The sequence below is a fragment of the Stenella coeruleoalba genome (genome assembly GCF_951394435.1).
Source record: "Stenella coeruleoalba genome assembly, chromosome: 10".
In the NCBI taxonomy this organism is placed as follows: domain Eukaryota; kingdom Metazoa; phylum Chordata; class Mammalia; order Artiodactyla; family Delphinidae; genus Stenella; species Stenella coeruleoalba.
Window position 1 is genome coordinate 61,759,454 of NC_137156.1, and position 21,133 is coordinate 61,780,586.

The following is a 21,133-nucleotide window of genomic DNA, read 5'->3' on the forward strand; positions in this document are numbered from 1 at the left end:
GAACGGAGGGGCAGGACAGGAATAAAGACTCAGATGATAAGAATGGACTTGAGGACACGGGGAGGGGGAAGGGTAAGCTGGGATGAAGTGAGAGAGTGGCATGGACATATATGCACTATCAAATGTAAAATAGCTAGTGGGAAGCAGCCGCATAGCACAGGGAGATCAACTCTGTGCTTTGTGTCCACCTAGAGGGGTGGGATAGGGAGGGTGGGAGGGAGATGCAACAGGGAGGAGCTATGGGGATATATGTGTATGTATAGCTGATTCACTTTGTTATACAGCAGAAATTAACACACCATTGTAAAGCAATTATACTCCAATAAAGATGTTAAAATAAATAAATAAATAAAATTAAAAGGCAAAGTTAACTTTAAAATATATCTTTATCATCCTTAATAAAGGGCTTTTACCCATACAAAAAAAAAGTTGTGGTTGGTTTTTTTTTTTTTGATGAATTCCAATTGATCTTTTCTTTCGTTGTTTGTTATTTTGGTGTCATAGCAAAGAATCCATTGCCTAATGCAAGGTCATGAAGATGTACACCTATGTTTTCTTTCAAGAGCTTATAATTTTGGCTTTTATATTTAGGTCTTTGATCTATTTTGATTTAATTTTTTTACATGGTGTGAGGTAGGAGATCCAGCTTCATCCTTTTATATGAGGCTATCTGGTTGTCTCAATATCATCTGTTGAAAAGACTATTCTTTCCTCATTTTTGTTTCTGTTTTTGTTTTTGTTTTTTGCGGTACGCGGGCCTCTCACTGTTGTGGCCTTTCCCGTTGCGGAGCACAGGCTGCGGACGCGCAGGCTCAGCGGCCATGGCTCACGGGCCCAGCCGCTCCGCGGCATGTGGGATCCCCCCGGACCGGGGCACGAACCCGTGTCCCCTGCATCGGCAGGCGGACTCCCAACCACTGCGCCACCAGGGAAGCCCTGTTCTTTCCTCATTGAATGGTCTCGGCACTCTTGCCAAAAATCAGTTAACTATAGAAACACAGATTTATTTATGAACTCTCAATTCTATTCTATTGATCTGTATGTCTAACCTTATGTCAGTACCACATTGACTTGGTTATATTGTTCCTTTGTAGTGAGTTTTGAAATAGAAAAGTGTGAGTCTTCCAACTTTTTCTTCGTTTTCAAGATCGTCTGGCTATTCTGGGTTTCTTGAGTTTCCATATGAATTTTAGGATCAGCTTGTCAATTTCTACAAAGAAGCCAGTTGGGATTCTAATAGGAACTGAATTAAATCTATAGATCAATTTGGGGAGTATTGCTAACTTAACAATATTCAGTCTTCTGATCTATGAACATGGGATGTTTTTCCATTTTTGTAGATCTTCTGTAATTTCTTTCAACAACATTTTGTAGATTTCAGGATATAAGTTTTGCACTTGCTTTGTTAAATCTGTTCCTAAGAGTTTATTCGTGGTGATGCTGTTACAAACGAAATCATTTTCTTAATTTCATTTTTGGATTGTTCGTTGCAAGTGTATAGAAATGCAATTGATTTTTATATATTGATTTCATATCCTGCAACCTCACTGAACTCATTAATTAGTTCTAATAGTTTTTTAAGGTTTCTTAGCATTTTCTATATACAAGATCATGGCATTCAGAAATAGAGATAGTTTTACTTCTTCGTTTCCAATCTCAATGCCTTTTATTTCACTTTCTTGCCTGATTTACATTTTAACAAATCCTTCTGGCTGCCTTGCTGAGAATATACCAGATCAGGATCAAGAGTGGAGCAAGAGTCCAGGTAAGAAAGGACTGTGCCTTGGACCAGGTGGGAGCAGAAGAAAAGTCACAAAGTACTTCAGGGTGTTTCTCTTTTGTTCTTCTCTCCTTTAGTTCTTCTTTGTCTTACTGGCCATTTGGTGATTTTTTTGACTCAACCAACTGCAAAGCCAGTAACAACTTTTAAAAAATCCTCGTGTAGTAAAAAAAAAAAAAAATTTCTACATGAAGGAAGCAGGCACCAGACAGGAGACTAAAGAAACCCAAATCCTACAGGTCCCATTTCTGCAAGAACAGACCGTACAAGACTGATTGGACTGAAGGCCTATTTTTATGAGAAGAGAAAAGAGAAGTATCTGTCACCAGGTCTCAGAAATGCTGCAATCCTCAGCAACCAGCTAAAGATAACCCAGGCAAGGAAATCTGTGCCCAGACTTGGAGGTCCTCAGTGCTCTGGGTACACAGGATAATTCAGGCTTCTCCAGTGAGTGAGCATACCACGCTTTCAGATCCTTTGCCTTGGGGAAATTAGCTTAACCAGCCTTCCCCAGAAACTTACTTCTCCCTGTAGATAGAAATACAGGAAAACTCCCCAGAAGTTCCCCGTACCCAGTCCCTCCAAGTGAGATACGATCTCTCCCTCCTGGTGAGCAGGACCCTAGTGTTCTATTGAATAACCTGGGCTGAGCCTTGGGTGAGATAAGGGAGGTACCTAGGGCACTCGTATGACTCTGGGAGTGAGGGCCTCCTTAAACTGTGCATCCGAGGCCCTTCGCTTACCTCTCCCTAGTGCTAGCTCTGGTTCTAATCCCAGCTCTGCCACTGACAGGCCATGTAGACAAGGACAATCCCTTGTCTTCTCTGGGCCTCACTTTAGTCATCTGAGAAATCAAAGTGCTGGACTTAGATCAGTGTTTCCCCATAATGAACCCTGAACCCAAACTGATCCTTAATTTTCAGATTCACAAAACCTTTACCAAAGTCCTCATTTCTTAAAATCTGTAAACCAATTCAAAAAACTGCCCTGTGAGAACTTAATGTATGACTATAGAATGTAACAGATATGTTCTCCATATGACCCAATTAGAGAAACTGCTTCATCTTACCTCCAGCCCTGTAGGGGCCTCCCCAGGAACTACTGTAACTTTGTTCCCCACCCTAACCAAAGGTAATTGGACCAGAGGCAGACCCCAGACCCAAGATGAACCAATCTATAGTCTGGATGGAGACAAGCAGATTATCCCTCTCAAAACTTGGCCATCATAGAGACTCTATAGCTCATAATGGTGTGCAGCCCTGTGGTCAAGTCAGACAAACAGGCTGGTGGTCATGGGGCCCACATGAAAGGATAGGACACTGCTGAAAAGAAGGAGGCAGAGAGAAGCAGCAGAATGAATAAATCCTGTGGCTCATGAGAGATGAGAAACTACTCGGCTCTTGAGAAATGGAGAGTGCCCTTGCTTCTTACTTTCCTGTGTTGCTGCCAATGTGAAGCATGAACTATCCTTGCATTCTTGAATGTGTCCTTACACAAACCACAGCCAAAGGAACTGTGAATATAGCAAAGGACAGATTCTTCAACAAATATAATTAATTGCTATGCTTGGGAGAAAACAGAGAGATTCTGCCTCATACTGTGAAGAAAAATTTCCAGAAGGATTTTTTTAAATGATGTTTAAAAAGAGAACTTTAAAAAATGTATATTCCTTCCGTCCTGCATAAGTTAGTTTTCTCTTCCTTTCCCTTCCCTCTCCTTTCCTCCCCATCCCTTTCCTCTACTTCTCTTGGGGATGGTAGTGGCCACAAAGGTAGTGGCAGAGGGGTCTGGGAGCCAAGGAGGTGACCAACGTGGTAGAGAAATTACTTACAGACAGAGAGATTGAGTACATAAATAACCATATTGAAGACAACGAATGAAGGTTTTCTTGTTCACAGAGAAGGAAGTTACATAGAAGGAAAGGGGAAAGGCTAAAAATAACCCTGACGTATTGATGGAATTAGAGGTACCAGTGCAAATTCATGGGCCTTTAAAACATAAATAGATAGATATAGAAATAGTTATAGTAGTACGTAGGGTACACACACAAATACACACATACATGCACACGTTTACATGCGTATATGATCCACCTCTGTACATGAGAAGGCCTACAACTGATGAACCCCAGAAGCAATAAGCAACCAAATACCCAGATTTTAGTTTCCAAATATCATTCTCCACTCCAGAACTCCTTGGAGAAATAGCGAATTGCAAGGCTGAGGCAGGGAAATTACAAGATAAGCCTGGAACATTTTCTTGTGCCAGAAAGTAAAGAATTGCTCAAAAAATTATGGGGACATAGCTGAAATTCAAGGGGCCAATTGTGGTTTTTTAAAATTTTGGGGGGAAGTATGGTTGACTTACAATGATTCAGGTGTACAGCAAAGTGATTCAGTTATATATATTTTTTTCAGGTTCTTTTTCATTATAGATTTTTATAAGATATTGAATATAGTTCCCTGTGCTATACAGTAGGTTCTTGTTGCTTATCTATTTTATACATAGTAGTGTGTATCTCTTAATTCCAAATTCCCAATTTATCCCTTCCTCCCCCACAGGAGCCAATTTTGATGAGGCTCTCCTGCTAGCCAAATCTGGAATGATCTGATATAAAAATAAATAATGATAATAATGGATTAAATCCACTGAATAAAATAGTATTCCATGGGCCTACACTGATATAAATAAATGAAGGAAAAAAGACATCTCTTCCTTATAATAGAATGCCAACTAATAAACGTAGCAGGAGTGATGGTAACAGAAAATGGCCATTTGGTAACCACTATAATGGTAGTTAATTTAGGCAAGAATCACCAATGTCTAATAAATCAAATGAATAGAGATTTAATGAAATGTAGGATATTGGCATAGTTTGAGAGTATCTTCCCATAAAATACTTATCAATTACAAAAAGGGAAATAATGACTTAATGTGGAGAAACCAGGCAGACACTGAACTGACCAAGTGATCGAGATTAATATTACCAGCAGTAGAACTGGTCAATGTCACGAGCCTCCTGATGCGATGCAGTGAGGAGAAGACAGCATCACTTCTGTATATTCCTTCCAAGAATGCATGTCTGAGTCCCGTCCTGAGGAAACATTGATGAAACCAGGCTGAGCTTTAGCCTACAGAATGAAAATCCTGTACTCCTTCAAACTATTAAGGTTGTGAAGACAGGAAGAGACTGAGGATCTGTTCCAGATTGAAAGACACTAAAGAGATGTGATTATTAAGTGCAAAGTGTGATCCTGGGCCAAACAGGAAAGAGACCTTGTTGGGATAATTGGTGAAATCTGAACAGACTCTTTGGATTGGATGTCAGTGTTATACCAATGCTGATTTCTGATTTCCTGATTTGGAGGGTTGTATGCCAGTTATGTAGAAGAGTGTCCTTAGTTTGGGAAGATACACAGTGAAGATTTTGGGAGTTTGGGGCATCATGTTGCAAACATATAATTTATATACTTTTTATATTTTAAATAAAACCTAAGCAAATTTTATGTATTTTACTTATTTATTGATTATCACTGGTATCCCGAGAGAGAGATTCTGCAATTTTATCCCTCAGTCCTACTACTGATTTTTTTTCAATTTAACTAGTATTTATAATTTCCTAGAATTCTTTTTTGTAACTTTTCCCATAACCATCTGTTTTTGTTTTACCAACAAAATACGCTCTCAATCCTTCCTTCAGTGCTGGACATTGCCAATTGCGCATTCCCTGGGTGCCTCAACATCAGCCTGCTCAAAATCAACTCTCCATCTTTGTCCACAAGCCTATGGACCCTGCAGTCTTGTAGGCCACTGAAAGCAATAGCTTTTCTGAGTGGTATGGGGAGCCACTGAAGGGTTCTGAGCAGAGAAGTGACATGATAAAATTTGCCTTGCAAAAGGATCACCCTAGATCCATTGAGAATAGACTGTAGGGAGGCCATGGAAGAAACAGCCCAGGTAGAAGTACAGTGAAAAACTACCCTGGTTTGCCCCAGGGTTGGGGGATTTCCTGAGACAGGACTTTCAGCACAAAAACAGAAAACCGAAAACTGGGAAAATACCAAGCAAACTGGATATTCTAGTTAGAAGATTATTCCAGAAGGTGCAGGCGTGAGATAATTTTAGCATGAGCTAGGAGGAGGTGATTATCAGATGTCATATTCTGGATATGTAATGGGTATATATCAATAGAATGTATGAGATGTGTCATGTGAGGAAAAGAGGATTCTCATGTCCTTGGAGTACTAGGGGGGAGACCTGAATTATTATTTACTGGGGGAGGAGGGGGACTGCCAGAGGAGACATTTAGAGGGGGGATGGGAATTGGGAGCTCAATTTTGGACTTGCTAAACATGAGGCGTCTATCTGACATCCAAAAGAAGATGTTAGATAGGCATTTTTTTAAGACTTTTTTTTGATGTGGACCATTTTTAAAGTCTTTATTGAATTTGTTACAATATTGCTCCTGTTTTATGTTTTCAATTTTTTGGCCCCGAGGCATGTGGGATCTTAGCTCCCCAACCAGGGATGGAACCTGCACCCCCCTGCACTGGAAGGCGAAGTCGTAACTACTGGACTGCCAGGGAAGTCCCTAGATAAGCATTTAAATACACGAGTCTCGAGATCAGAGGAGAGAAGTTAGGGATGTAGATATTGTATATTGTATGTACATGGCCTCTAAAAAGATAAAAGAAGCTCATGAAGAGTGTAGATTAAAGAGAAGAGGTTCGAGGACTGAGTCCTGGAGACAAGATTTGTTTCGGTAGAACGATGGGGGCAAAATCTTGATAAAGAGAGAATGGGAGATGACGAAGGAGGCAACAAGTATAGCCAAGATTTTCAACAAGTTTACCTGCAAAGCAAGGAAGAAAGGCAGTAGCCAGAGGCAGAAGCAGAGGATTGTTTGTTGTTGTTGTTTTGACAAATACTTTTTTTTTGGCCACGCCACACAGCATGTGGGATCTTAGTTCCCCGACCAGGGACTGAACCTGCACCCCTGGCATTGGAAGCATGGCGTCTTAACTACTGGACAACCAGGGAAGTCCCTGTTTGTTGTTTTTTAAGATATGAAAAATAAGAGTGTGTTTGCATGCTGCTGGGAGTGATACAGTGTTGGTGGGGGGGGGCTGATGCAGGAGAGAGGGGAGAGAGTGGTGAAGCTACTTCTTAAGGTGGAGAGAGGGGATGGGATCTAGGGTTTAGGGGAAGAAGCTGGGTTTAGCTAAGAGTAGGGACAATTACTCTATATATAATATGAAGGAAGATAGAGTACATGGGCAACGGATCAGGTAATTGAGTAGATCTAGTGGTGGGAACTTATGAGAACTCTCATCTAAATCTTCTAATCCTCAGGGAAGTCAAGGTAATCAGCTGAGGGTGAGGTTGGGGGAGGCCACACTGGAGGTCCAAAAAGAGAGGTAAAGATATAAAATCATTATCTAGGGGAAGAAGGGCGTGAGTGGAAGAGAAAAGAAGGATGATTACTGACCAGCACTTACTTGGGGTTTCAATATTCACATGGATTTAGAGGAGGCCAGTCAGCACTTTCAGTTCCCTGAATTATATCTGGTGTGTTTTGTTTTGTTTTGTTCCTGTTTGTTCATCTTGGTCCTTCTTAATTTTGCTGTTGCTTTTGCAGAAACGTCTGGTGGCTAGTTGTTGCCCATTCATACTTGAAATGAGGGGCTTGGTTAATTAATATAGGTGACTGAAGACACACTCTTCTGACAAAAAGCACCCTCCAGCGCTGACTTGACTAAATGGAAAAAGGTCCAGAAGTAGACACTTCTCTTGGTCAAGTTTCAGAATCAGGAATGAAGAGGATTTGGTATGAAAAAATAAATGCTAACAGCAGTCAAAGTTGTCACCTGCAAAAGAAAGAGTATCAGAAGGTCACCAGCAACCCTGGGGGCTAGAAGACAAAAACCAAACCTTCAAAGTTCTAGAATTCCAGACCCTGCCAATTACCGGATGCAGCACGAGGGTGGAATAAACACACCCTTCATTGTATCAATACTTAGAATGTATTCCAACAAAATAAGGGAATAAATGGAGAAGGTTCTTGGACAGAGGTTTACCTTTTTTTTTTTTTCTTCACCCTGCCATGAGGCTTGTGGGGTCTCAGTTCCCTGACCAGGAACTGAACCCAGGCCACGGCAGTGAAAGCCTGGAATCCTAACCATTAGGCCACCAGGGAACTCCCATAAGGCTTACTTTTAATTACTCCTAGTTGCACACCTTTCCTGAGGTTTGAATGTCTTTACTTTGTGAATTTATTAGTTTTACACTTTTTGTATAAACAAGGGCTTACTGTTTACCTCTCAGATCATCAAACTTCTAAACACTACAGCTTCTCCCCTTTCTTTTCCCACATGGCTTGAAGTATTGGAAGAATAGGTATGCTTACTTCCTTATTCATTTTTCACACCAAACCTCTTCCTTTTTCATATTATCAGAAGTATTTAGACTTAACTATAAATAACCAGTTTCATTGTTCATCATTGCTCCATACATAAATGTCTCTTTATTATAGAAGCTTGCCTCATTTTAATTTATTTTTCTTTGGGCTGAATTATATGGTATAATTTCTAAAGTTACACATTTTCTTCATCCTATCTCTAAAACACTTAGCTGATTTCTATTATTAAATTAAAAGAGGGCATATATCCTGGCTGTTTAGTAGAATTCATAGAAATGCACACCCCAGGAACTAAACGTAACCGGCAATATCGAATTCCATGAGCTACACTCCATGGGAGCACTAATCTTAACTATAACCATAAATGTCCTAGCAGGGAATACTTAACACTGAAGGCTAAACCCTAATCGTATCCCAACTCTAATCCTAGACTAAATAAAACAAAGCACTACAACTTACCCTAAGCCCAATACCCTACCCTAACCTAAATCTTAACCTCAACCTTAATCCCAATGCTGTATTTTTAAAACAGGAGATTTTGGTACCTATGTAAAGTGGTTTATCAAAACAGTGAGTAGAGAAAGAATCTCCTTCCACTCTCCTTGTTGCCCCCCTGCTCCAGTCCCCGGCCTCCCACTGTCCCCTCACTTTCTTCAGGTCTTTACTCAGATGTCACTGTCCACAAAGCGTTTAGGACCAACTGCACAGTTAGGGAGAACAGTCCCCAAAGAGACCACCCTCACTTCTGACAACAACTGCAAGTTCAGGGGTCTCCCCCTAACCATCGTCAGGTTTGATAATTTGCTAAAACGACTCACGGAACTCAGTGAAAGCTGACAAAGTCATGGTTAAGGCTTATTAGAGGAAAGGGATACAAATGAAATCAGCCAAGGGGACAGCACAGGGCAGAGCCCACGGGGGGTCCAAACAGACACTCCTCATGGCTCTCTGTGGAGCCATGGATGATGCGTGACCTCCTCCCAGCTACAAAATGTGACAATACACAGAGCACTGTCAACCAGGGAAGGTCACCCAAGCCTTGTGTGTCCAGGGTATTTAGCGGGTTTTCGTCACGTGCTGCTCATGTAGCTGACGTGCAGTCGCCAGCCCCTCTCAAAGGGCGGCTAATAGCTTTAGTCTCCAGCTGACCTGGAGCTCAGAACTCAAGTGTGACCCAAAGTCCCCATCATAAATCACACTGTTAGACTGTCCAGTGGCCAAACCCCCCCTCCCTGCCCTCAGGCAAACAAAGACACTCCTACAGGGGCCTAGAGACACCAACCAGGAGACGAGGAAAAGGCCAGACTCCCCCTTTGGGTGAAGTTAATTCTTCACCACATACCTTCTCAGTGTGACCCTCCCAATTTAAACATGCAACTTCTGCCCCAAGAATCCACATCACCACTTATCACCATCAGGCATAAAATTCATTTTACTTGATTGATTATCGTCTTTCCTCTCCATTAGGAATGGAAGCTCCACGGGGGTGGGAATTTTGTCTGCTTTATTCACTGCGTGTTCACTGTGTCACCTGCTTCTAGAACTGCACCATCCAATACTGAACCAACTAGCCACTTATGGTGAGTGAGCACCTGACTAGTAGCTAGCCCAAATTAAGTGTAAACTACACACTGAATTTTAAAGGCATCGTATAAAAAAAAGGATGTAAAAAATTCCACTGATACTTTATTATATTGGTTATAAGTTGAAATATATTGGGGACATATTGGGTTACATAAAATATATTATTGAAATTTATTTCACCTTTTTCTATTTTGTAAGCTTATTTAATGTGGCTACTAGAAAATTTTAAATTACATATGTGGCTCCAATCTGAATCTCACTTTATATACATATATAAGTAAAATTTACTATTTTTATATATATATACACATATGTATGTTTATACATCAACACAGATCTAGAAGAGATGTCAGCAAACGTTTTCTGTAGAGCATCAAAAAGTAAATATTTTAGGCTTTGTGGGCTATATGGTCTCTGTTCAGTTCTGCCATGATAGCACAAAGGTAGCCATAGACAATATTTAAACAAACACATGTGGCTGTGTTCCAATAAAACTGCATTTATAAAAACAAGCAGCTGCATAACTTGGCCTGTGGGCCACAGTTTATGCACTCCTGATCTAGAACATTGTTTAGTCCATAGTAAATATTCAATAGATATTTGTTGGGCGAATGAATAGAAAGAAGGCTAAAGTGACAGCACAGTGAGCCTGGGAGCATGGTTAATGCCGAAGGTAATCAGTGGCCAGAAAATGTAGACAACTCAGAAAAGCTACCCCAGCTCCAGAGCTCCTCATAGGATTGGCCGCTGTGATCCTTGTTGTGCCTGCAACCTTTGTTGCAACTGCACTGCAATTCAAGTGTCAGCTCCACTCCTCACAGGAGTACATCTCCTATCCCTCTCCCACCAGTACTGATCCCCTAAGCACTCCCCCAAAAACTTCTGGCATGCAAATCTGCATCTTAGAGCCTGCGTCCTAGGGAACCTGACCTGCAACAGCTGATACCAGGAGCGGTCTGAGAAAGCAGACTCTGGACATGGGATTTTGGAGTTGATTATCTATCAGCTGACTGGCAGCGAGAACCCCATTGCTGGTTGTAAGTTAAGGATGCATAGCCCCTGGCAAGCTGTGGCAGTGCAAATGTTAAAACTGTAAGTGGTGGTGAACTGGGATGATATGTGGAGGAAGAGGATGCGCTGATGGGTGCAATGTATCAGGACTTTAGAGGGTGCATATAGTTATTACAGGGGCAGTGGAAATGAAGGCTGCTGCTGGAGCCATTGAAGCATCAGAGAAAGACAATGCCAAGGGTGAACGCCAGGGGTCAGCATATAGAAATCTCATATCCTGTATCCAGAGGGCAGAAAAGGCTGGAGGGCCAGTGTAGACAGGGAAAACAGTAAGCAGGCCTTTGCTTCAACCCAGGCAAGGGATGGAGCTGGCTTGGCCCAGGATACCAGTGGCACAACTGGGAAGTGGTCAGATCTTGGCTGCATTTTGAAGATAAAAGCAACATAATTTGCTATGGTGTTTGCATTAGTTTCCTATTGCTAGTATAACAAATCACCACAAACATAATGGCTTAAAACAACACAGATTTGTTCTCTCACAGTTCTGAAGGTTGGAAGTCTGAAAAGAGTCTTTGGGGGCTAAAATCAAGATGCTGTCAGGGCCGCTTCTTTCTGGAGGCGCTGGGGGGAGATTCTGTTCCCTTGCCTTTTCCATCTCCTAGGGGCTGCCTGGATTCCCTGGCTTGTGGCCCTTTCCTCCATCTTCAAAGCACATCACTCCAACTTCTGCTTCCATCCTCACATCTCCTTTCTCTGACTTTGACCCTCCTATCTTCCTTGTGATTATATTGTGACCACTTCAATAATCCAGGATAATCTCCCCATCTCAGAATCCTTACTGCAATCACATCGGCAAAGTCTCTTTTGCCGTGTAAGGTAACATGTTCATAAGTTCCAGGGATTAGGATGTGGATGTCTTCAGAGGGCCATTGTTAAGCCTACCACAGGGTAGGATGCAGGGGTGCTAGAAAGAGAAGAGTCAAGAATGACCTTAACAGTCTCCCAAGGCGATAGAAATAAAAACAAAAATAAACAAATGGGACCTAATCAAACTTACAAGCATTTGCACAGCAAAGGAAACCATAAAAAAAAAAAAACGAAAAGACAACCTACGAAATGGGAGAAAATATTAGCAAATGATACAACAGACAAGGGCTTAATCTCCAAAATATACAAATAGGTCATACACCTCAACAACCAAAAAACAAAAATCCAATTGAAAAATGGGCAGACCTAAATATGTCTTCCAAAGAAGACATACAGATGGCCAGTAGGCACATGAAAAGATGCTCAACATCACTAATTATTAGAGAAATACAAATCAAGACTACAATGAGATACCACCTCGCACCAATCAGAATGGCCATCATTAAATAGTCTACAAATAACAAATGCTGGAGAGGGGGTAGAGAAAACGGAACCCTCCTACACTGTTGGTGGGAATGTAAGTTGGTGCAGCCACTATAGAAAACAGTATAGAGGTTCCTCAGAAAACTAAAAATAGAATTACCATATGATCTAGCAGTCCCAGTCCTGGGCATATACCCAGGCAAAACTCTAATCCAAAAAGATACATGCACCCCTATGTTCACAGCAGCACTACTCACAATAGCCAAGTCATGGAAGCAACCTAAATGTCCATCGACAGATGAATTGATAAAGAAGATGTGGTACATGGACTTCCGTGGTGGCGCAGTGGTTAAGAATCTGTCTGCCAATGCCGGGGACAGGGGTTTGATACCTGGTCCAGGAAGATCCCACATGCCATGGAGCAACTAAGCCTGTGCGCCACAACTACTGAACCTGTGCTCTAGAGCTTGTGCGCCACAACTACTGAGTCCACGTGCTGCAACTACTGAAGCCCGTGCACCTAGAGCCTGTGCTCTGCAACGAGAAGCCACCACAATGAGAAGCCCGCACACTGCAAAGAAGAGTAGTCCTCACTCGCTGCAACTAGAGAAAGCCCGTGCACAGCAACAAAGACCCAACGCAACCAAAAAAACAAGTAAAAGATGTGGTACCTATATACAATAGAATACTACTCAGCCATAAAAAAGAACGAAATAATGCCATTTGCAGCAACATGGATGCAACTAGAGATTATCATACTAAGTGAAGTAAGTCAGAAAGAGAAAGACAAATACCACATATCACTTGCATGCAGAATCTAAAATATGGCACAAATGAACCTATCTACAAAACAGAAACAGACTCACAGACATAGAGAACAGACTTGTGGTTGCCAAGGGGGAGGGAAGGACTGGGAGTGTGGGATTAGCAGATGTAAACTATTACATATAGGATGGATAAACAACAAGGTCCTACTGTATAGCACAGGGAACTATATTCAATATCCTGTGATAAACCATAATGGAAAAGAATATAAAAAAAAGAATGTCTGTATGTGTATAACTGAGTCACTTTGCTGTACAGCAGAGATTGGCATAACATTGTAAATCAACTATACTTCAATAAAAGAAATAAAAATAAAAAAGAATGACCACAATGTTTGGAGGCTGGAGCATCTAGAAGGATGGGTGGCCATGACCTGAGATCAGGAAGACACAGGCTCAGAGATTCAGGCAGTTCTTCTTTAGAAGCTAAGTCCTTCCACCTCTCCCCCCAGAGGCTTCCCTGTGTTAAAAGATACTTTTCAGAAGGTAAAACCATGACTCTCATTACAGAAGTAAAAATGAACACATGTTGAGGAATTTATTTTACTCATATGATCTGAGAAAACCAGGCAGCTGTTATAACCGATTCTAAGGAAAGCTCAAAACAGCACAAATTTATATGGTAAAGGAATGTTGAGATGAATTACAAATGGGGACAAAAATGAACAAGGCTAGAACGTGAAGACCCAGAAAGGTATGTTGCAGATGGTGCATAGTTATCTACTAAAACACGGAATTTTTTCTACACCTGATTCTCCTGTCAGAATACTCAACATGTAAGTCTCAGGTGGGAGCAGGAGCACCGGAGAATGAGAAGGTGGGTTTGACATCTAACAAGATCCAACAAAAGACAACAGGAAGAAAAACAAAAATGACACATATCAACACAAACATTTTGCATTGGATTCATTATAATACGTTTTGACTGGTTAGTATTTGTTTGTAGAGAAGTTGTTATAGCCTAAGGTTTGTGTCTCCCCAAATTCGTATGTTGAAGACCTAACCCCAATGTGATGGTATTTGGAGGTGTTTCAGTTTAGATGAGGTCATGAGGATGGAACCCCATTGATAGGATTAGTGTCCCTATAAGAAGAGGTAGGGAGACCAGAGCTCTCTTTCTCTCTCTCCCCCGCACCATGTGAGGACACAGGGAGAAGGTGGACATTTGCAACCTAGGAGGTGGCTTTCACCAAAGAACCAAATCAGCAGATGCCTTGATCTTGGACTTTCAGCCGCCAGAACCGTGAGAAATCAATTCCTGTTGTTTAAGCCACCTAGTCCATGGTATTCCATTATGGCAGCCCAGCTGACTAATACAGAAGATGTTGTTGTTTTTTTTTTTTTTTTGGTCCAGTCACTGTGTAATCAGCCACCCGGTAACATTTTACATTCCACTCAAATACAATTAGACCAGACTGAATGAAAACAAGTGTCATTCACCCACTTTCCTAGCCATTATTGCTTTGGAACCAAGAAAGTATTACTTTTGTGCAGCTGCTCCCGAGCGCACATGAGCCCTTCACTGTCGGTGACTAAACTGGAGGTACAATTATTTGTATAAATAAGTAATAAATTTAGTGGTATCCTCTCTTATATGTTCTTTTTTTCCCCATCCCTTCTTCTAGTCCAATTAACACGCATGGGAGAGAGGGAGGGAGAGAAGGAGTGAACACTTTGCTATACAGTGACATTGGCAGATCAAGAGGACACACTCCAGGACAAGACAGAAAATCTTACACAGTCACCCATATCTTGTCAAAGAAGAATGTGTTGCGAGGAAAAAATTTCCCTCTACCAGCTTAGGTTCAGTGGTGGGGGGCCTGTGAATTAACTAACAAAAGACAGATTAACAGGAGAGAAGACCAAGTTTATTTACCAGAGAGGCTTCAGATGAATTGGCTCCCTGCACGTCCAAAGATAAAGGTTTATAAACCCACTTAACGACTAGAAAGGAGGGAGAAAGGTCTTCTGTGGAAGAATAAATGGAAGGTAGGACAGTTTCAGATAAAGTTTGTTTAAGCAATTACTCATCCCTGTGATAGTGGTTAGTCTCCCTTCTGGCTGTAAACCTGCCAGAGAGGATTTATACCAACTGTATTTTCCAGGAGGTCCTGCTTAAATCTACAAAAGAAGTTGAGATCAGGTTTTTTTCTGTGACTGCTGTTTGTTCAGATGTTTTTAGCTCAGCAACTAACAAAGAATTAATCTCCAAAATATACAAGCAGCTCAATATCAAAAAAACAAACAACCCAATCCAAAAATGGGCAGAAGACCTAACTAGACATTTCTCCAAATACAGATTCCCAACAAACACATGAAAGGATGCTCAACATCACTAATCATTAGAGAAATGCAAATCAAAACTACAATGAGGTATCACCTCACACCAGTCAGAATGGCCATCATCAAAAAATCTACAAACAATAAATGCTGGAGAGGGTGTGGAGAAAAAAGAACCCTCTTGCACTGTTGGTGGGAATATAAATTGATACAGCCACTATGGAGAACAGTATGGAGGTTCCTCAAAAAACTAAAAATAGAACTACCATACGACCCAGCAACCCCACTACTGGGCATATACCCTGAGAAAACCATAATTCAAAAAGAGACGTGGGCTTCCCTGGTGGCGCAGTGGTTGAGAGTCCGCCTGCTGATGCAGGGGACACAGGTTCGTGAGAGGCCCGCGTACCACACACAAAAAAAAGAGAGACATGTACCACAATGTACATTGCAACACTATTTACAATCGCCAGGACATGGAAGCAACCTAAGTGTCCATCGACAGATGAATGGATAAAGATGTGGCTCATATATACAATGGAATATTACTCAGCCATAAAAAGAAACGAAATTGAGTTATTTGTAGTCAGGTGGATGGAACTAGAGTCTGTCATACAGAGTGAAGTAAGTCAGAAAGAGAAAAACAAATACCGTATGCTAACACACACATATGGAAATTTTAAAAGAAAATGGTTATGAAGAACCTAGGGGCAGGACGGGAATAAAGACTCAGACCTACTAGAGAATGGACTTGAGGACACGGGGAGGGGGAAGGGTAAGCTGGGACGAAGTGAGAGAGTGGCATGGACATATACACACTACCAAATGTAAAATAGATAGCTAGTGGGAAGCAGCCGCATAGCACAGGGAGATCAGCTCCATGCTTTGTGACCACCTAGAGGGGTGGGATAGGGAGGGTGGGAGGGAGGGAGACATAAGAGGGAAGAGATATGGGGATATATGTATAGCTGATTCACTTTGTTATAATGCAGAAACTAACACACCATTGTAAAGCAATTATACCCCAATAAAAAATTATAGATAATATAAATAAATATTAAAATATATAAATAAATGATTAAAATAAAATAAAAGATTATTTTAAAAGAATCCTCATGCCGCTGAGCTGAATTTTGAATCCCTACAGGTGCAAAACCATGCGGGATCTTAGTTCCCCAGCCAGGGATTGAACCCGTGCCCCCTGCAGTGGAAGTACGGAGTCCTAACCATTGGAACACCAGGGAACTCCCAAGAGGGTTTCTTGAAGGAAAGGGCTGTTCTTCCTTCCGCCTCAAGTCTGATAGGGGGGCTTCAAGGGAGCATGACCTGAATTCCCTGGAGCTGACTGGGGTGCAAGTGTGAAGCGGGCCACTAAGGTCTGCTGTGAGCCCCACCGGCAGGGCAGATAGAGACAGGTCACAGAGTCGACCTGAGGTTGTGTCACCCTGATCAGGGGATGGTGCACCCTCAGGTGGTGTCTCCAATGCTGAGCAGCCCACGAGAGGAAGAGCCAGCATCTGGGCATCTGACTGCCCCCCAGAAGGCACCACCAACACTTTTTCTGCACCTGTATCTCTCCTCCCTCTCCTCCCGTCACCCTAAATGAGGCTGGAGTGACATTGTGAACCGGTGAAGGGTAAAGAGGGCTGAGAATAGGGAGAGGGAATAGTGAGGAAGCCAGCCACACCTCCCTTCCCCACTGAGTTTCCAAGCTGAACCAGGGCAGCCTGCTGGGGCCCCACCAGCTCACCTCCCCTGCTGCCCAGTTTGCCCTTCAAGTGTTCTGACCCTTCCAGACTCTTAAGTTCAGAAGTAGGCCAGGAGAAGAGATAAAGGTGGAAGCTGGACTGTCTCTAATGACCCAGCCTCAGAAGTCATAAAGTATCCTTTCTACTCACCTGGATTCTAGGGGATGGCACAGAGACTGCTTTCTCTCAAACTGGAGGAATGTCACATTCGCAGTATAAGGAATTCATATAGGACGGGAGATACTGGACTAGCCATCTTTGGAAAATACATCCAATCTGTCCCATGAATAAGCAAACACATCAGAGTGGTGGACCCAGTAAATGAACTCAAGTTTTGTTAGTACCTTTTGTTCAAAGAGGAAGGAATATACGTCACACATTCTAGAAAGTTTCTCCTGCAACTTGGAGAAGATAAAAGCTTTGTTGATAAAGAGGGTTGATTGACAGTTATGAGAATAATTCACTTATTTGTGTAATCTGCCTCTTTAACAAAAATGCAGGCTCTGTGAGGAGCTCTAGATAGATAGGTAGTTAGACAGGTAGATAAATTCTCCAGTGCATAACTCAGAGCCCAGTACATAGTAGCTGTGCAAAAAATTCTTATAGAATAAATAAATGAAATGACGAAATGCAGTGCCTGGACTTCTGAGATGAAGTGTCACTTGATGAGGTGCTGCCACCTTCTGGTCACTGGGGACCTTGCCAGCCATTTCCAACATTCCATTTCCCCATCTGCCTTCGGAAGGATGCACCCATCTCTTGCCATCACCTTTCTCAGTTTACAGGGCGCTTTCCTGATAGCTGATTGGTTTGGGTTTTAACAACAACCCTGACTCCTATGTTGATTCCCATTTAACCAGTAAGAACCGTGAAGACCAGAGGAGTTATTTACCAGAATTCTCTCTCCCTGGTCTCCACATGCTCACCCCGAGCCCCGCTCAACCCTCCAAGGCCTGGTGTGGCTTCCTCCACTGCACTGTGGCTGTTCTGGCCAAAGTCTTCAAGGGCACCCTCGTGGAATCCAGCAACCCCTTCCCCTCCATATCTCACTCTGTACAGCACTGTACACTGTCAATCTCTTCCCTCCTCTAAGTACGTCCTTCCCTCAGCATCTTCCATTAACTAACTCCTCCCCGGATTTTCCCCTGCCTCCCTGGCTGCTGCTTCTCCTCTGCTACCTCTCTACAGTCCACCTTCCCCAGGGCTGTCCTGAGCCCACTTCTCCTCACAGACTCCTGGGAGACCACCTCCCTCAAAGCCTCGATTCCCGCTTGCACACAAGTGGCCCACCAGGTCTCTATCACCAGCCCAGTCTTCTCTCCCACCTCCAGATCCGTTCATCCAGCCCCTGAAGACGGGCTCTGCCTGGAGACCCTGCACCTCACGCCCATCTTGTCCGAAGTCAAGCTGTGGTCTCCCCTCTCTGCCAACCTCCCTGCCCTTCCCCTCACGTCCATCACCCAGCCTAGGGAATGGCACCCCCACCCACTCACTTCCCCAAGACAGAAGGCTGGGGACCACCCCTGAGCGCTCCTTCCCCTCACGGCGGAGTCCACTGAATAGTTGTCAGTCTGCTCCCTCAAACCAAGCACCAGGCACTCAGGCATCTTTTAGCTCTTTTAGGTCTTGTCTAGTCTACACCCTCGGCATCCCTCGGACCAGCCCCTCCTCCCCTCCTCTCTGTCACCATTAACATCTTCATCATTCAGAACCTGGGCCACTATGACAGGCCCTCATCACCAGCCTCCTGTGACCCAAATTGCCCCTGGTTAAAACCCTTCAGGATGGGGCCTAAACTCCTTGCCTGGCATTCACAGATTAGCCCTGCCTGCCACCCAAGACCAACCTCCACCCTCTGCCCATCCACCCTGCCCTCAAGTCACACCATGCACACCTCTGTGCCTCTGCCCATTCTCTTCCCTCTGCCTGGAATACCTTTCTTTCATCTGCCTATATCTAAAGTATCTCATACCCACTGTACAGACACGGAACCTGAGGCTCAGAGCACTAACATAACTTGTCCAAGGTTGTAGAGCTGGGAAGTGGTGGAGATGAGGAACCAAAGGAGGATGGTCTGAAACCTGCTCCTTTCACTCCAAAGCATCCAGGCGCTGCTGCAAGCCTCAGTTTCCCCAAGTGTAAAATGCGAGGAAGGAAAGACTCTGGGCTCTTCCTGCTCTGACTTCTTCCCTAACCAGGATTTCTTGATTTGGGGATGCTCTGAAGCTCTCTGGTGGTGACCTGGGGGTACTAAGCACCACTGCCTAGGATCCCCTAGCCAGCCACTCAGTAGAGAATGCTTGGGCCAAGCTCTGAGCTGGCTGGGCTATGTTACAAGTGGACAGACATGGTCTCCTGCCCTCCCTCCCTCAACTGCTCCAGTTTCCATTCTCTATTAGTTTTCTGTAGCTGTATAGCAAAATACCACAAACTCAGTGGCTTAAACAATACCCATTTGTTAGCCTAGTTTTGTAGGTCAGAAGTCTGGCACAGCAGGGCTGGCTTCTCTGCTCAGGGAATCCTAAGGCTGAAACTAGTCCTCATCTGGAAATCAAACTTCTGTTCCAAGCTCATTCAGGCTGGTGACAGAATTCAAATTAAAAAGTTCTGCTGTATGAAAGACAATGTCAAAAGAATCAGAAGATGAGGCACAGACTGGGAGAATATATTTGCAAAAGGCATATCAGATAAAGGACTGTTATCCAAAATATACAAAGAACTCTTAAAACTCAACAATAAGAAAACAAACAACCCAGTTTTAAAAATGAGTCAAAGACCTTGACAGACATCTCATCAAAGAAGATACACAGATGGCAAATAAGCATATGAAAAGATGCTCCACATCATATATCATCAGGAAAATGCAAATTAAAACAACGAGATATCCCTACATGCCTATAGAAATGGCCAAAGTCCAGAACATTGACAACACCAAATGTTGGCAAGGATGTGGAGCAACACGAACTCTCATTCATTGCTGGTGGGAAGGCAAAACTGGTACAGCCACTTTGGAAGACAGTTTGGCTGTATCTTACAAAACTAAACATACTCTTACCATTCCATCCACCAAGCATACTCCTTGGTATTTACCCAAAGGAGTCGAAAACGGATGTCTACACAAAAACCTACACACAGATGTTTACTGCAAATTTATTCATAATTGTCAAAACTTGGAAGCAACCAAGACATCCTTCAGTAGGTAAATCAATAAACTGTGGTACATCCAGCCAATGGAATATTATTAAGCCCTGAAAAGTCATGAAAGAACCTTAAATGCATACTACTAAGTGAAAGAAGGTAATCCAAAAAGGCTATGTACTATACGATTCTAACTATATGACATTTTTTGAAAGACAAAACTATGGAAACAGCAAAAAGATCAGTGGTTGTCAGGGGTTAGAGGGGAGGGAGGGATGAACAGGCAGAGCACAGAGGACTTTTAGGGCAGTGAAACCACGCTGAATGATTCCATAATGATGGATACATGTCATTATACATTTGTCCAAACCCACAGAATGTACAACACCAAAAATGAACTCTAATGTAAACTATGGACTTTGAGTGACAATGATGTGTCAATGTAGGTTCATCGATGGTAACAAATGTACCATCTGGTGGGGATGTTGATAGTGAAGGAGGCTGTGCACTGTGTGGGGGCAGGGGGATCTATGAGAACTCTGTACTTTGTGCTCAATTTTGCTGCAAACCTAAAAACTACTCAAAAAAAAACAAAGTCTATTTCAAAGAAAAAAATATACACTGGATTTGGAAGGTTCAATTCAAAATAAAGAATGTAAAATATCTCATTAATAATTTTTATTGATACATGTACATATGATAATGTTTTGGAAATTTGAGTCAGATAAAATATAATATTAAAATTAATGTCACTTTTTTCTTTTTTCTTTTTACAATGTGGCTACTAGAAAATTTTAAATGCCTTATGTGGCTTGCATTGTTTTTCTACCGGGCAGCACTGGCCTAAATCTTCAAAGCAACTGCATGACATAGGCACATTATTATCTCACAGGTGGGAGAAGTTAATGTAGTAGACACTGCTAGTGCCCCCGGATCCCTCACATCTCCCAGGGGTCATTTGCAGCTTCAGTGCACAGTCCCTGTACAGGCTCACAGAGTC

General features: G+C 42.6%; 1 long non-coding RNA gene across 2 annotated transcripts in view; it reads right to left on the reverse strand.

The window, feature by feature from the left end:
- Nucleotides 1–21,133, reverse strand: part of LOC307192757 — a 76,583-nt gene that overhangs the window by 37,454 nt on the left and 17,996 nt on the right. The window contains exons 3-4 of one of the 2 annotated variants that reach the window (XR_013830169.1): nt 7,279–7,647; nt 4,768–4,874 (exon numbers count right to left, since the gene is read on the reverse strand). This is a non-coding gene — a long non-coding RNA (uncharacterized lncRNA). Of the gene's footprint in view, nt 1–3,591; nt 4,875–7,278; nt 7,648–21,133 lie in introns of those variants that run through there. The other variant, XR_013830170.1, reaches the window with a different exon arrangement.